The sequence below is a fragment of the Balearica regulorum genome, chromosome 2, assembly GCF_011004875.1.
Source record: "Balearica regulorum gibbericeps isolate bBalReg1 chromosome 2, bBalReg1.pri, whole genome shotgun sequence".
Lineage (NCBI taxonomy): Eukaryota > Metazoa > Chordata > Aves > Gruiformes > Gruidae > Balearica > Balearica regulorum.
This window is the reverse complement of record NC_046185.1, coordinates 85,924,375-85,940,222: the sequence shown is the minus strand read 5'-3', so window position 1 is coordinate 85,940,222 and position 15,848 is coordinate 85,924,375.

Below are 15,848 nucleotides of genomic sequence, written 5' to 3'. Positions count from 1 at the left end.
CCATCTGTATGGAAGCCTGACTTCCAAAATGGGTAGACAGAAAATGTGGTCTTAAACATGCTGCTACACACAATCCATATTTGAGAGTGAATTGTTGTATTTTCAATTAATACCAAATTGAATATTAAATGCATATTTTTTACATTTAAGAGGTTTGTAACTGAGATGTTTCTATCACATAATTAATAAAACTCCAGGAAGATTTAAAAAAAAAAAAAAAGGTATGTAATTACTAATGGAATTGTCCTATAAAATCATTATTAAAAATTTTTAAGACCTTTTTTTAAAGAGTGATCAAACAATTTTAACTTAACAGGGATATTTTTTGTAAACAGCTCTATAGAACTAAGGAAAATAATTCCTTTTCATTTATGCATAACCTGGGATCCAGGAAAATTGTGTTTAATTCTGCATTCCCTCATTCTCTTTCTAAAAGGTGCTTGTCAGATTTGTAACACTTTATTTTTTAAAAAGGTAATTAGACAAATATGAAATTTACCAGATTTAAAATATATCAGAGCATCTCAGATGACATGAAGTCAATGGGATTAAGGAACCTCAGTGCATTTGTAAATTGTATCAGGTAACTACTTCAGTTTTTAAGCACTATATTTAAAAAAAATCTTCTACAAACCCCTGCACAAACAAGATGTTAAAGTGGATATCTGTCTTTCTCTCAACTGTGGAAAGAGCCATAAACCTCAAATGCTACGAAAGTGACAGGAAGCTAAGATAATGCTTAAAAAGCACAGAAGGGATAGAATCGAGAGAAATACTTCTGGTTAAATTTCCAAATGTAAGATACTGGTGTACAAACATCTAGCACAATCTTAAACGTCTCAACAGTCCTCCCCCTGCAAATCACAAGACATTCTGTAAAATGCCTTCTCCACATGAAGGCATTGAGACACTTCACTGGCACAAAGAAATCCACATTTTAAGTTGAATAGTTATGACATGGACTAGTGATGCTGAAATAAAAGTCTAAATGTAAAGCATTCAGCTAAGAAGGGAAGTATCTAAGGAAATCTAGCTGATAAGCTTACATCGTGGACATACAGAACTGAAGACAAGTTTATAACAGAACACTTGAGAGGAATTTCGGCTAAGAAGGAAAAAGTCTTCCCTGCCCTCCCAAGAAAGCTGAAAATGCCACTACTTAGGAAAGTTCAGATAATTTCTTTGTTGGATCAGAACATAAACGATTGCTAATATTTGGATTTAAGAATGCTACCACATAAATCTGTTATTCTTGAAACACAGATTTGCAATATTGTTAGTGAGTCAAATAGCAAGAATTTGGAAAACAGTGACAGTGGATGATGTCTCTTGCACAAAGATATGTTTGAATATTTTATACTTTCATGATTTTTATTTTATAAATTTGCTCTAAATTTTGCTGTTCAAACTAAAATAACAGTTACTGAGGATTTACTCTAGGTTATGGAAGCAGAGTTCATTGTGGAGCAAAGAGCAATAAATGACTCAGTATATTACTCACAATATTATTCTAGAGACTACCTTGAAAATATTCTTGCCTTAAGATGTCCATATCCACATAAACACAATGGATCCTTCACAAGAGTAAAAAATGTGGTTCTGCAGATGCTATATTCATTTCAGATTTACCTCCATTATTGTTACGAAAGAGTTCTTAAGGCTGTGTTACTATGAAATAACAAATCTCTATTAAATGAATACAGGAAGAAAATATAATAATCCACTAGGTTACAGGCCTTTCATATGACAGTGAGTGGATTTTAATTGCTGAGATTTGGGTTTGTAAATTCTTTGCAGTTATTTTATTAATTTTATTATTATTATTATTAACATAGACATTCAAATCCTGTGTGTATAGAAATATTTTTAAGCTTTATAAACCTTAATGAAAACAAATAATGAAATGGCCCCTAATAATAACCCTATTGAGGCGACATTTAAGTGTGAATGAAAATCAAAGTTTATATTACACCCCTTCACAACCTTCTTTTAATGGCAAATCTATAATAATCTGATTCGTTTTCTCTTCTTATTTAAATCAAGAACCAGATAAGTTGTCAGAACATGAGCAACAGTTCCTATTTTGAGCAAAACTAAGATAAGTTCCTGTTTGGGTTTTGTTTTGATTTTTTTTTGTTGTGGGGTTTTTTTGTTTGTTTGTTTGTTTTTTTGTTAGATTGTTTGTTTTTTTAATAATGTTCTATTTAGTTAATGGATAAACGTCCTTTATTCAACTTTCGTTTGCAACTAAAATCCCCACATAATTTTTTCAACCTGCCCTAACTGACCCTGCTGTAAAGCAGGGAGGTTGGACTAGCTAATCTCCGGAGGTGTCTTCCATCCTCAGCTATTCTGTGATTTATGCTAAAACCATCCTGTGTACTTAGGCTCCTAACCTCTACTAAACTTAATGGCATTAGGGACCTAACTACATATGCATAGTACTGTGACATGTTTTAGAGGGACAGCTCAGGTAGGAGCAGAGGAATAGGACAGCAATCTATAAAATTGCTAGCAATGTGGATAGACTGGAGAGGGATAAATTATTTACTGTCACTTCCAGTACAAGAAGTAAGGGGATCACATGAAACTAGCAGGAGTAAGGATGAAAATAAAAAAACCAGAGGTGATTCTTCACATGATGAGTAGCTGAGATAGTTGTGGAGGTTCAGAGTTTACATCATTTGAAAAAGATGCTGGAGAAATTAAGAAAAAACTAACAATTTGTGGGTTGCTTAATACAGATGAATCACATCTGGCTCAGGGAGTCACTGAATAGTGCTTGATTAACATCAAGGGGAGTCACATAACCTGGTCTGTTCCTACATGTTTTCCTGGGATATCAGCTTATGCCAATGCTGGAAAAGTTTACTACCCCAGTTTGACCAATCTTACTTTCTAATTATGATTTTATTGTAAATTTGATTGATCCTCATGATTCCCTCAGTTCTAATTTTCCAAATTGCATAGATAAAGCCAATTCTTTCTTTTTTATTACGTCACATGCATATATGCATTCATATTTTATCATTTCCCTCAGATTTTAACTATTGTAATTGCCATATTTCCTTCAATTCTGCACACCTTTATACAGTACTTACACACTTTTGTCTTTAACAGGGACACTAACACTGATTGCTGTCAGTGATGATGACACAGTTTGGCTTAGTCTGTTTTTTAAAGAAAAAAAGATTTCATTACTGCGTGAAGATGATAACCTCTGCAATACATGTCACCTTTTGCATGCATTTCACTTCATTAGCTGTCCAGGTTAGTTCCCTGTGTCCTGAGAACACATGAAGAAAGAGAAGGGGGAATGTAGTGACTGCCTGGCTGGACAAGTGGTCAGTGTTAATGTTAAGTGCAGCCTACTGCCCTCCTGCTATGTGTTGTAATGTTAGAGGTGATTTATTGTTCTCACATGTTGAAAATTGTGCATTTACTAGTCAAATGCATGCTCTTCTACTATATGCCTCTGTCAGAAAGGATAATTCAAGAAGCATAAATTAATGCCCTTCTTTCTCTGAAGCTATCAAGGTATATGAGGAGGAAATGGAATCATATTAGGAGAGATCAAAAATAAATATGCCTTAACAGAATGTCATGTATTATTTGGTCACATGCCTGCAGTAAATAGTTACATTTTTAATTTTGTCCTTGGAGTTATTTTTCTCTCTGTAGTCAGTGAAGTCAGGGAAATACATTTAATATTATTCAGAATGCTCCCATTGCCTTCTACCCCTGCTGCTTTAGCCTCTTCAGATTACTTTGAAGTTTGATCATTACCCCCCCCAAGCGTTCATTCCTCTTCCAGTTATGGGTCTTGCTACATATCTGATTACAGATGAACTTCCACAGTAGAAACATCTGACCAAAAAATACATGACACAGCAGTACAGGCACAGAATTGTAGTTTGGGTTTACATAAGATGTGTCAGAATGAACAAACATCAACTTAATGTTCCACAAACTGACATCAGCAGAAACCAGACTATGAACTTAATAAGGAAAAAACTAATCACAATATAAAAACTTTTAGTATATTTTCTTCCATTCTTCTACAGTATGTAACTCACATACCTGCTTTATGTGAAGAGAAGAAGATATAAAGAGAAGGAGGTGAAGGACTCTGGAGTTGTTATGTCCTTTTTTTTCCTGCTATTTGTATTTAGCATTTCTTTGTATATATAATTATCAATCTAACATTTCTTAGCTCAATTCTTTTTTCTTAGTGTTAAATTATGAAATATATATTCTAACTAAGGGAGATTTGGCAATGACAAATGAAATACACACAAATGTTTCAAATGCAATGCAGCAAGATATTACTTTTCAATTCTTAAAAGGAGAAATTTGAGGACAGAAGTTCAGGTTATCTTTTTTTCAGGTTTGCTGAATTTACCTCAACAATGAAAGATTATTGCTCTTAGTAATGCTGTTCCACCATTGGTAAGTGCTTTATTTTACTTTCTAGGACTAAGTATTATAATTGCAATTGTATTGACTTAAATTAAATGATTTCAGATCACATACTTTAGTTGTTGAGCTTGGTCCAGATGATGTGACTGAAAGTACCTAATATCATACCTAGTCAAGAGAGCATGGTGAGCAAACTCAGAAAGTGATTTAATGAAACTATACACTGACCAGAGATATTCAAAAAGACAGATACTGAGCACAGGGATTTGTCTGAATTGTTGCCTATTTGGAAGACAGTATACTGCAGCCCAAGCTGACAGAGGTGCTTGAGGTCTCTCTTGATGGTTATGGAGAGGAGAAAGCCCTGCCAGGGCTCAGATTTTACGAAACAGTAAACTGATTTGACACCTCATCTAGGTAACAGCTCTAGAAAACTATTGTCATGAGCAGAGTGAAACCCCCATTTCAAACACTAAGCAGCAAAGGAAACTTAAGTACATGGAAAAAATGAAATGGGACCATTCTTCCCATTGAAATGGTCTGTAAAGGACTGTAGGGCAGAATGACCTCCCCAGAATCAGACCACTTCTGATCTCTACTTCAGAGACCATTTATGCATTTGCACTAATGCACTGCAGGATTAAATGAAACAGCATAACATGAAACAGATAAAATGTTGTGAGTCATGACTGATCTCTCCATTTGTTAGAATTCTCTGAGCTGAATTAGGGTCCACCATGCTTATTTTCTCTATATTCAGGAATTCAGAAATCTGCCTTCCTTTCTGCATGTGACAGAGCCTCTGTGGTTGGCCCCAGCCAGCAGCTAAGCATTGCACAGCCACTTGCTCACTCCTCACCCCCATGGGGATGGGGGACAGAATAGAAAGAGTGAAAGTCAGATAACTCATGGGTCAAGATAAAGACAGTTTAATAAGTGAAGGAAAGAGAAAGGGGGAAAAGACAAAAACCAAAAGCAAGTGATGGACTCACCACCTCCTACAAGTAGAATGATGCTCAACCAGTCTCCAAGCAATGACTACCTCCGAATAAAAACCCTCCCCCCAGTTTTTTTTTGCTGAGCATGACACCATATGGTGTGGGATATCTCTTTGGTCAGCTGGAGTCAGTGGTCCTGGCTGTGTCCCCTCCCAATGTCCTGTGCAACCCCAGTCTACTAGCTGGAGTGACAGAGGCAAAAATAAAGTCTTGACTGCTCAGCAATTGCCAAAACATTGGTATGTTATCAATGCTGGTTTAGTTACAAATGCAAAGGGCTGCAATGAAGAAAGCTAACTCTATCCCAGCCAGACCCAGTACAGCCTCCAAAGGTGTGATGAAGAACAAGTAACCCAAAACCTCCTCACAGACACCTATATACCATGCACGGCCTCATTTATGCACAACTGAAAATGTGCTCTGAAGAGTACTGTTCCTCCCAAGACAGTGTGCCAGGTTCTTGGAGGAGTTGTCCATACATTTTCTTCACTAACCAAGATAACTTTTCTGTGGAGAATTTTTGGTTAAGGTAGAAAGCCAGTAGCAGAAAAAATCAGAATTTAGTGTAATCCTGAAAATCCTCTCCCACTTCCATGCCTCTTCCTGTTTACATTTGCTGAACTGCCTGTTTCACCAGTGCTCTGTAACACATCTACATCCTGCTGAACTGCAGAAGGAAATCATCCCTCTTCTCAATTGTCAATAGAAATCCCATGTATAACAGGCCTACCATATCACGCAGGCTGCAAAATTCACTTGCAGAAATCAATCAAAACAAAAGAACAAACCAACCTTGCCAAATGACAGAAACTCACTCCTTCCTAAGTAATTGCTCAGCAGTTAAAGCATGCACACAAAGTTTAAAAGCCCCAGTTTTAATAACCCACCAAAGGTTACAGCAAATAAGCCTCTTGCTTCTTCCCAGAGTGTATTGAGGCCACTGTTGTGTTCCTCACACAACTTGCTGAAGCTGTATAAAAATTGTGTGCAAAAGAGTACATGATTTATTAAGCCAAATGCAGAAAACATTATCAACATGCTCCGTAGGAAAGGTTAGGCTCACAAGCAAGGCACTCTGCTGTCTGGTTTCTTTTCCCACTGCTAATCCTGTGCCTTTTACAGGCTCTGAAAAGTCCCTGGCAAACCTCCTCTTCCCTGCCTCAAGAAGGAAGGAACTTTCATTCATGTGTTCCTTCCAGGAACTTCTCTTCCTTCAACAGAAAGATTGAAATACCTATTTTACAAGTTTGGTCTTGATCAATCAAGAATAAATGCAAGCTGGTCTTTAAATTCTTCTTAGGACTGGGACTGAAGATGGTCCAGCTAGATCTAGTCAGGTACTTCCTGATTCCCTCTCAGTGTATGGCTAATAAATTGGCTGCTCTGACTCACCTTTCTGAAGCGTACAGAAAACCTAGGTATCTAATCTAGTCCAACAGCTAACCCTGAAGTACCTCTTTGACTTTTTTTCTGGCCTAAAGTTGCTTTCTGTAACCATCCATTAAAAGAAAAGTTGAAAAGTTTTATTCTAAGTGCTCAATAGCTGTTCATTTTGTCTGTGCTTGCACATGCTGAATCAGCAATATTTAACATAACTGAAGAATTTTGTCCTATTTTCTATTTATAGCATGAGAAGCACTTATAAAAGAGCCTACTGCAGGTAATAATTTTAAAAAATATGCAGAGTAAACTGTTTTATGCATTCCTCCTGCAATGCTCAGACACCAAGAGCTTGAGAAGTAAAATTTAGGAGAAAAAAATCTATCTTTAATAAAAAAATCCATGGGGAAACAGCACGCAATTTTTAAGGAGATACCAGATCACGGTTTTAACTGTATGTGACAGGTCATCTGGATACGCTAGCTAACTACTTAACAGATGATACAAGTATTTTTGAACAATAAAACTTAACAGTCTTTTTTTTACCTACATTGTTTTGCCATATGATATTTTTGAATGCCATGCATGTTTTACAGTAATGTAACACCATGAACTCCAGTAGAGACACTCCTGATTTACACTGACACAAGCCTTGTATATGCAAATAATAGTTATTTTGAGTTGCAAAGTCTGTTCTGGGGTGCAGAACAAGTTTTCACTGAAAACAAGTATATTTTATTATATTAATTATTATTTATGAGATTACATTTAAAAATGATACAAAAGTACAGCAGTCTGGCGTCTCTAGGCACTGGAACAGGGAATATATTTTCAACTGGAAATATGATTAGCACAAATGAACTTACTCAAGCATGGCTTTAAAGCATTTCAGAAAGTTTTAGTATGATTCACAGGACAAACAGAAGTAAAGAGAAGCCACTGAAATCAATGAGGTACAGCATACTAAGAAAAATTGACAGTGACAACATCTTTCAAATTAAATTCCATTGAAAACAGAAAAAACTAATGAAAATTTTAAAGAATAGTACCTATCTAGATGTCACAGTTTAGCCCCAGCCAGTAACTGAGCACCACGCAGCTGCTCACTCACCCTGCCCCCCACAAGGGGATGGGAAGGAGAATGGGAAAAAAATTGTGGATTGAGATAAAGGTATTTTAACCTAATGTTATTAGGATAACAAAGGAAGAGGATAATGACAATTATACAATAACTATAACCATAACAATAACAATCACAATTGATGCACAAACGCAATTGCTCACCACATGAAGAAGGGGGAAAAAAAAAAAAACAACCCAATGCCCAGCCTGTTTCCAAGCAGTGATCCAGCCTCCCGGCTCGCTTCCCCAGTTACATCCGGAGCATGATGTTCTGTTGTAGGGACTGTCCCTCTGGCCAGCCTGGGCCAGCTGTCCTGGCTGTGCTCTCCCAGCTTCTTGTGCGCCTGGCAGGGTGGGGGAAGCTGAACAGTCCTGGACTTAGTGCAGACACTACAACTGCCCAGCAACAACTGAAATCATCAGTGTGTTATCAACAATATTCTCATCCTAAACCCAAAGCACAGCACTATACCAGCTACTAGAAAGAAACTTAACTCTATCTCAGCCGAAACCAGGACACTAGACAAAAAAATTCCTTTTTCTAATCCCAATAAAACTAGGAGTTTTTCGCTTTGCAGTCAGGCTAGTACATTTAGAAATACACAGGAAATAACTTTACTCATCTGGATGTGGTGGTGTCTAATTTCCTTTCTCACACTGTATTTTAAAAGTTTATTGATTTTTCTTTCCCCCAGTCATCAGGAAGTTATTTTTAAGATGTGTTTAATTCTAAATTATTACGTTTTAAACCCAAATGCTCAGTACTTTTAATAAATATTGAAAATTGGCTGAAGTTATTTTTTAATAGTCAATACATTTCAATATATTTATTTCTAAGCATTTGAAGGAACTTAAGGAAATTATTTCATCATTAATCTGGCAATTTTATTAAGATGAATCATTCCAGTATAAAGACTCAGACTGAGATTTCTTAGTTTGGTAAAATGGTTCAAAATCAATGATTCTGTTGTGGAGACAACTTCTGTCCAAAGCATAAATATGTTGCCCTGTCAAAATGAGGTGGGAGGGAATAAGAAGGAATTTGGCAAGGCTTCAAAGCCTTTGCTGCTTTAAAGCCTCTGTTAGCACCACAAAGAAATCTTATCACTGTGTATTTTCACACAAGTCAGGTTCTTACCTTACGATGCCTGACTGGCTAAGTCAGCATGACTGACTGAAAAATGTTATGCTGCTAAGAAATTATGGTAATGGCATGCAAATGGATTGGAAAATAAACACAAATCCAGGACTAATGTATAGCTAGAGTTAGTTTCATCTTCCAGACCTAAGGTTCAGTCTATTTCACTAACCTATTTAAAGTGTCCTCTCTAGAATGATTTCCACTTTTATAGCAAATCGGACAATGGATATTTTTGGTACCAAAGCTTCTTTTGATCTATGGGCAGTGATATGTCACCATTTCTATAGGAGATGTCCACTGATATCCTGAATTACTATTATATTGCTCTGTTCTTAAGCATACATAGGATTACTGATGTGCTGGTACTCTTGATTACTTAAAGGGGATCATGAAATCATTCTGTCTTGGATATAGCCTCTACACTCCAAAATATGTGATTAATTTCTTGTCTGTCCACTAACTCAGATTTTTTGCAACAGTCTGCTGAAGCGCTCACAATAGACCTGCAATCATTACAAATCTTGATGCACTATCGATATGCTCCGTATCATATCTGTTGTGTGGTGCAGTACACTCATGCTTCTACTCACGGGCATTGAAATATTCTTTTGCTGTAACTGTATCAGGTATGCTCTAGCCCTTGCCTCCCTCCTCTTGCTTGATATGTTCTATATTAGAAGAAGAATGTTTGCAGCTATTATTTCATTCGTTCTGAGAAACAGCTGAAGATGACTGCCAGAGGGAAGAAAGGCGAGCAGAACACAAATAACATATGGACTACATATCTCCAAAACAACAGCTGCTGATAAAAGCAATCTATTGTTTGTCTTTGAGCCAGGTCGTATATATGCTTGTGCCTCAAGTGAGGTATGACAGGCATGCAGCCCTCTCCCACACAAAAAAGCGTGGAATGCAGTTTGGGACAAAGTACGTGGCACTTATATAAACACAAAAGGAGTTCTTTGCTGCAAGGACTTGATTCCCTCACTCAACAGAACAGCTAAGGAGAACTCATAGTCTCCCAGCATGTGTAAGGCAACACTAGCGTAAGCAAAAACCCACATTGTTATCTGCTTGAAACACTGAGTTCTAATTATGATTACTGGGGGCTGGGAGTTAATGGATAGGACAAGGGAACTGTGGAAGAGAGATGTCTGCCATTCATCTCTGCTTGCTCTATCTGAGCATTAGCATTACAGTCACACAGTAAAAAAGTTTATATCAGCATTAATAAGAATAATAAATGTAATGATGGCCAGCTTCTCGTCTCTACCAGGATGATGACAGAAGACTAAGAACGTGACCACCATGATCAGTTTCTTGCTCTATGTGATACATGACCAAGTTTCATTCCTGGAAAAGCTCAGATTCTCCTACTACAAATATTTAATGGCTCAGGTAATGTTCATATTTGTCAGCAATATGGTTTCAGAAAATGGCACTATACTGGTTGACAACTACTGAGTGAAGAAGCTTGAAGAACAGGAATTTCATCAACTTTCTAACAACAGCTGCATAGCACCAGCGACATATCAAACCATACAGCTTGCACATTTTAGAATTCTAATTTATAACAAAAGCTTTACATTTCAGAGGAACTTGACTCAATTTTGACATAAATTTTAATGCATTTCATTGTGTTTAGTTGTAAAATTTTCTGTTTAGTACAAGCCAAGGGGGCTGCAGGTCATTCATGCTTATTCATCTAACTTTTATGCATTTCTATTTCTTTTTAAGTTTATTCTCTGATAAGTATGAACACTAGAAAGTAAATATGTAGAAACCTGAAATGTATGCTCTTGCCGTTTAAGGTAAGTTTGTACTGAAAAGGCATTAGACAGTTGGGGGTTCTCTTGGCTCAGATGATAACATAAAGTTTCCATTTGTGGAATGTATAGAGAATTGAAACTTAATAATAAAGATCACGCTATTCAGATGCTTTGTAATCGACGTGACGGAAAAAGCAGGTGTGAATGCAAACAGCAAAGTGTACTACTTGAAAGAACAAATACTACTAAACCAGTACATCACAGGAAAACTCTCCATATTCTGATCCTTAGGAACAAAGGATAAAAGCTTTGGGGTTTATGCCATGATTCAGTTCCTCTCATACACAGTGTGGAGAAAATAGGTTTTACCAATCTGTTTTGGGATTACAAATTAACGTTGGAAATGCCTATCGAAAGCCATTTAACCTTCCTCATGGCAAGAGATTGCCATCAAGTATGTACCATCAGAGGCTTGTCCAGTTATTTCTAACAGACTGCAGTGACGGACTTTCCACAGTGACTGACATAACCTTCCTAAAATTTACCTGGGAAAAGAAAAAGAGGAGTGGAAGGATCACAAAGCCACTCTGGCACGTTTAGCTTTGTCAATGGCTCACGCAACCCTCTCTTAGCGGTTGGGTCTTTGCTGCCCTCATGTGGCTGGTAGATTCAAGAGTCCTCTCCAGGTAGAAAAGGGGCCTTGGTGTGTTCAAACACTGGACAGGTATGCTTTTGTTACAGTCCATTCAAATTTCCCAGTATCCGATGGGGTTTAATTACACTTAGAAGTGGAAAGTATTCCTTAAGAAACAAATCATAGTAGGTAGTATTAGGGATTTCTGTTTGACTTATTTTTATTTTTTAAGGTGAGTATTTCGTTGATATAACAGGCATGCCTGCTTATTTGTTCACGTCTTTTCATCATAAAAATAATCTTGGACGTTGTCAATTAATCCTGAAGTAGTAAGGTTAATAGCTACTACCAGTAAGAAAGATGCCTCATGCAATTAAGAAATGAGATCTAAACACAGCGATGTAACTACAACAATTTTTCTTTTTTTTTTTTAAATCTGTTACTAGATCACAGAAAAAAGGCAGAAATCCAGATTACTTTACTGTCAACGGTGAAATTCCCATGAACTCTAGAAAAGTCAAGTTGACATTTTAATTCAGATTGAAATTTAAAAAGAATGAATACAACCAATGCTAAATTTCTTATAAGTAGTTTCTTAACCTGTTCATTCTGCAGCCCACTCATATTTCATTAACTACTTCCTATGCAGTCTGCAACAACAATCCACCAACTCACACCAGTTACTCTCTCTGTTCATATTAACAAAGCAAAAGTTTGCCAGCATTAGTTCTTGTAGTCATTTACTTACTTGCTTTAAGCTTTTCAAATACTGTTATGAAAAAGAACTATTATTCAGAAAATCTGTAAATATTTTTAAAAGCATGATGTCAGGGTGTATGGGGTTAAGCCTCGTTGTATAATCTACAGTGATATACTAGTATCAGAGATAATGGTTCTTTGTATAATAAAGTCACTTCAGCCTGCCCAAGACTTGAGAGAAACTAGAATAAAATGTTTGGCAATCAAATGCTAGCTAACGAGAAATCAACAGGCTCTCAGCTCTTTCCAGCAGTACCACTGACTGCAAAGAGAACCTTGAATCCTACCAAAACAATGCTGTGTAATGCATATTAACACTGTGGAGGGCTCTGTGCGCTTCACAAACACAAATTAATAACAAGTACCCAACCATGGCTCTCCACAGTTCCTGTATTTAGTGTAATGCTTCTCCTGCTAAGCGTGCACAACTTTATTAAGAGCAATGGACCAAATTCGGCTATGACAAAAGTGCTGATCACTCCAAGTCTGCAAGAGTTGTGATAGCTTTCTTATGAGCTGAATTGAACTGTCTGATTGTCAGAGAGGGCTCAACGAGGAAGGAATTTATTAATCATGATAAAAGCATAATCCTCTGCAGCACCGCAGGAGGCAGCGTATGGATCCTGCAAGCCTGTTGCACATCAGGCAACAGTTGCACATCATCTTAGAGAAGTGTCAAATTTCAAAACTTGCCTCTAGTACTGACTTCTTGTTAGGGTAAAACATCATGCTCACAGTGGGACCAGTCTTAGAAAAGTCCTACGCAATTGTGCGCATAAATGAAGCAGGCAAGAGGCCCCTCAACTCCAAACAGCAACGCTTCTCGCTTCCCGCGTGACACCCTCCGGACCAGAACTTGCTGCACCTGGATCTCAGTATGGTTGGAATCAGGCAGCCCAAAGGATCCAGGAATTTAGAAGTTTCTGGTATCCTTCGGTACATATTCATTTTTTTGAAACAGAGCACACAATGATATTTTCAGACTAGTTGCATGTTTTTGTTTCATAAAATGAAATCAGACAGTCAAATATAAACATTTTTCACGGAACAGAAATTGAAAGCTTTGACTAGCTCTTATTTATGCCAAACGTGCTTTTCACAATGTTGAGACCACCCTGTCTGACATCAGTCTATTATTTCAGTAATGATACACAGAAATATTTTTAGGTTTGTGATTTTTAATTGAACATGATGCATTATTATTCAACAATGATAGAAAATACAATTGGTTATGTGTCTGGCTTTTTTCTTTTACTACTCATGACACATGATCTAATTTAGAGTTCCAATGACAACAGCACTTTGAGTTAGGATAGATTTTCTATTCAGACATAGAGAACACAGACTATCATAAACCATAATGCAATTGATGGACAGCCCTAATACTACTTTATTCTGAGTAGAAGGAGCTTTCCAGAGTTCTAAGGAGTCCTAAGGGAAACTTTTATTGATTTGGAAAAGGGCAAAACATTTGATTTCATAGGAATGGGAGGAAAAAAAAAGAGCAAGAGGGGATTTTACAGAGATATCCTCTATACAGCAAATTCAAACACAGCCTGTCTCCCAACCCCCCTCTCACTTTTTTTGTTGTTTTGAGGGGTTTTTTTGGTGGCAGTTTCCTCAAAAATATTTCATAAGATTAATGAATCAATATGTGAAGACATTTAAAATGTCCTTAAATCATTATTTTGTTATGCTGAAATAATGGCATTTATTGAGTTCTGTGGAATGGACACAGATACTGTTAAAACTCAGTGTGTTCTTCAGCGTGTAAACACAGGAAAATTGAATTGCATCATAACTTCTACTAAAATAATATGAAGACATTCAAAGAGAAATAATTAAAATATTTACATTAGTAATATTGCCAGTATATGATAATATTTTTAAATAAGCAATTTTATGTCATTTAGCTTGCATCTTAAAGCTTTGTATTTTACAAAAGAATCTAAAACAGCAGTGTGCCACTGCATATTTTTTCACTGATGCTTGAAAAGCAACAAGGGAAAGCTATGTCATAGAATGGTTTGGGTTGGAAGGGACCTCAAAGATCATCTGGTTCCAACCCCCCTGCCATGGGCAGGGACACCCTCCACTAGACCAGGTTGCCCAAAGCCCCATCCAACCTGGCCTTGAACACTCCCAGGGATGGGGCCTCCACAACCTCTCTGGGCAACCTGTTCCAGTGCCTCACCACCCTCACAGTAAAGAATTTCTTCCTAATATCTAATCTAAATCGACCCTCTTTTAGGGTAGACCCATGTGCAGGACCTTGCACTTGGCCTTGTTGAACCTCACGAACTCATTCATACTATGTAATTGTCAAGTAAGCAAAAGGATTACATAGTTCCATTCCTGTCTTTTAAAGATTTTTTTTCTCTCTTTTTTTTTTTTTTTTTTTAGGTCTGTGCTATCCATTAGGAATACAGGAAAATAAACAAAAACAGCTAAGTAAAACAGAACTCAAGGAAACACCACACTAAGAGACACAACCTATTTCCACAAAACTTTCTGAGAAACCCCACCAGATGCAGACATGCTAGTTCCACATTTGCTAAGTTCAATCACACAGTCCCTGAAGGTTACTTACTATGTAACATATTCTCCATGCTCGACATTAAAAAACCCATTCATTCTCTGGAACCCTCATTTGGCAAAAGTAACTGCAGAGTACTAGATTTTGAAAGTCAGGATGATAACTCCTGTAACTTGCCCTGGTATTGTTCTTACTTTGAACAGAAGAATGATCTAGCCTAAGCAGTTTTGATGCATTTAAAACTGTCTAGAATAAAACCCGACAATTATTATCCAACAATTTTTGTAAATGTAACAAATCACATCAGCATGGCATCTGCCGTCCATATGGGATTTTGTAGACGTGCATGAGGTTGGTTTGAGTGTTCTCTGCACTGGCCAAAAGCCATGAGAATGTAATTTGTTTTGGCTCATTACGGATCTGAGCCTAAAATGCTGCCTCAGAATTTATCTGGAAACCAATGAGAAGTCAGTGTAGGTATCAGTGCACAGGGTTTATGTACTTTCTAAAAAAGGAACTCAAGTTACTAAGCAAGTATGTCCTTCTCCAGCTCCGATTTCCAGCTGGGTTGTTTTATGTAGGTGCCAGTAATATGGATCAGTAGCATGCAGTGACAAAGGCAGACACGGCTGTTGGTGGTCCCTGCTACTGTAATAGTATTTGTAAAAAATGATTTGTGAGAGCAAAGAAGAAGAAAAGCTTTTGTAAAACTTTCATTTTGGCTTGATTTTGGCTTTCACATGAACATTTTGGGCACATCAATAATCTGTTCAGTTTTCCAGGCCAAAATCATGTTGTTAAAGGTAGGAATTTGTCCATACTGAACTGAGGCCATGGATGGATGGGAAACACCAGATGAAAATGAGCTTTCTCAGACTGTCATAAAATTTAACTGTTTTCCATCTACTCTATTGATAAGTTTGTTCACAAAACTACTCCATTTTAGAAGTCTCACTGGCTACTGTACGACTATGCACAATGGACCGACAGTCACTGGCTACATATGGGGAAGACAAGCTTTTGACATATTTCAGTATGTGAGAAAATCTCTGCTGCTGCCTATTTTAACATGAAGGACAGGGAACTACAA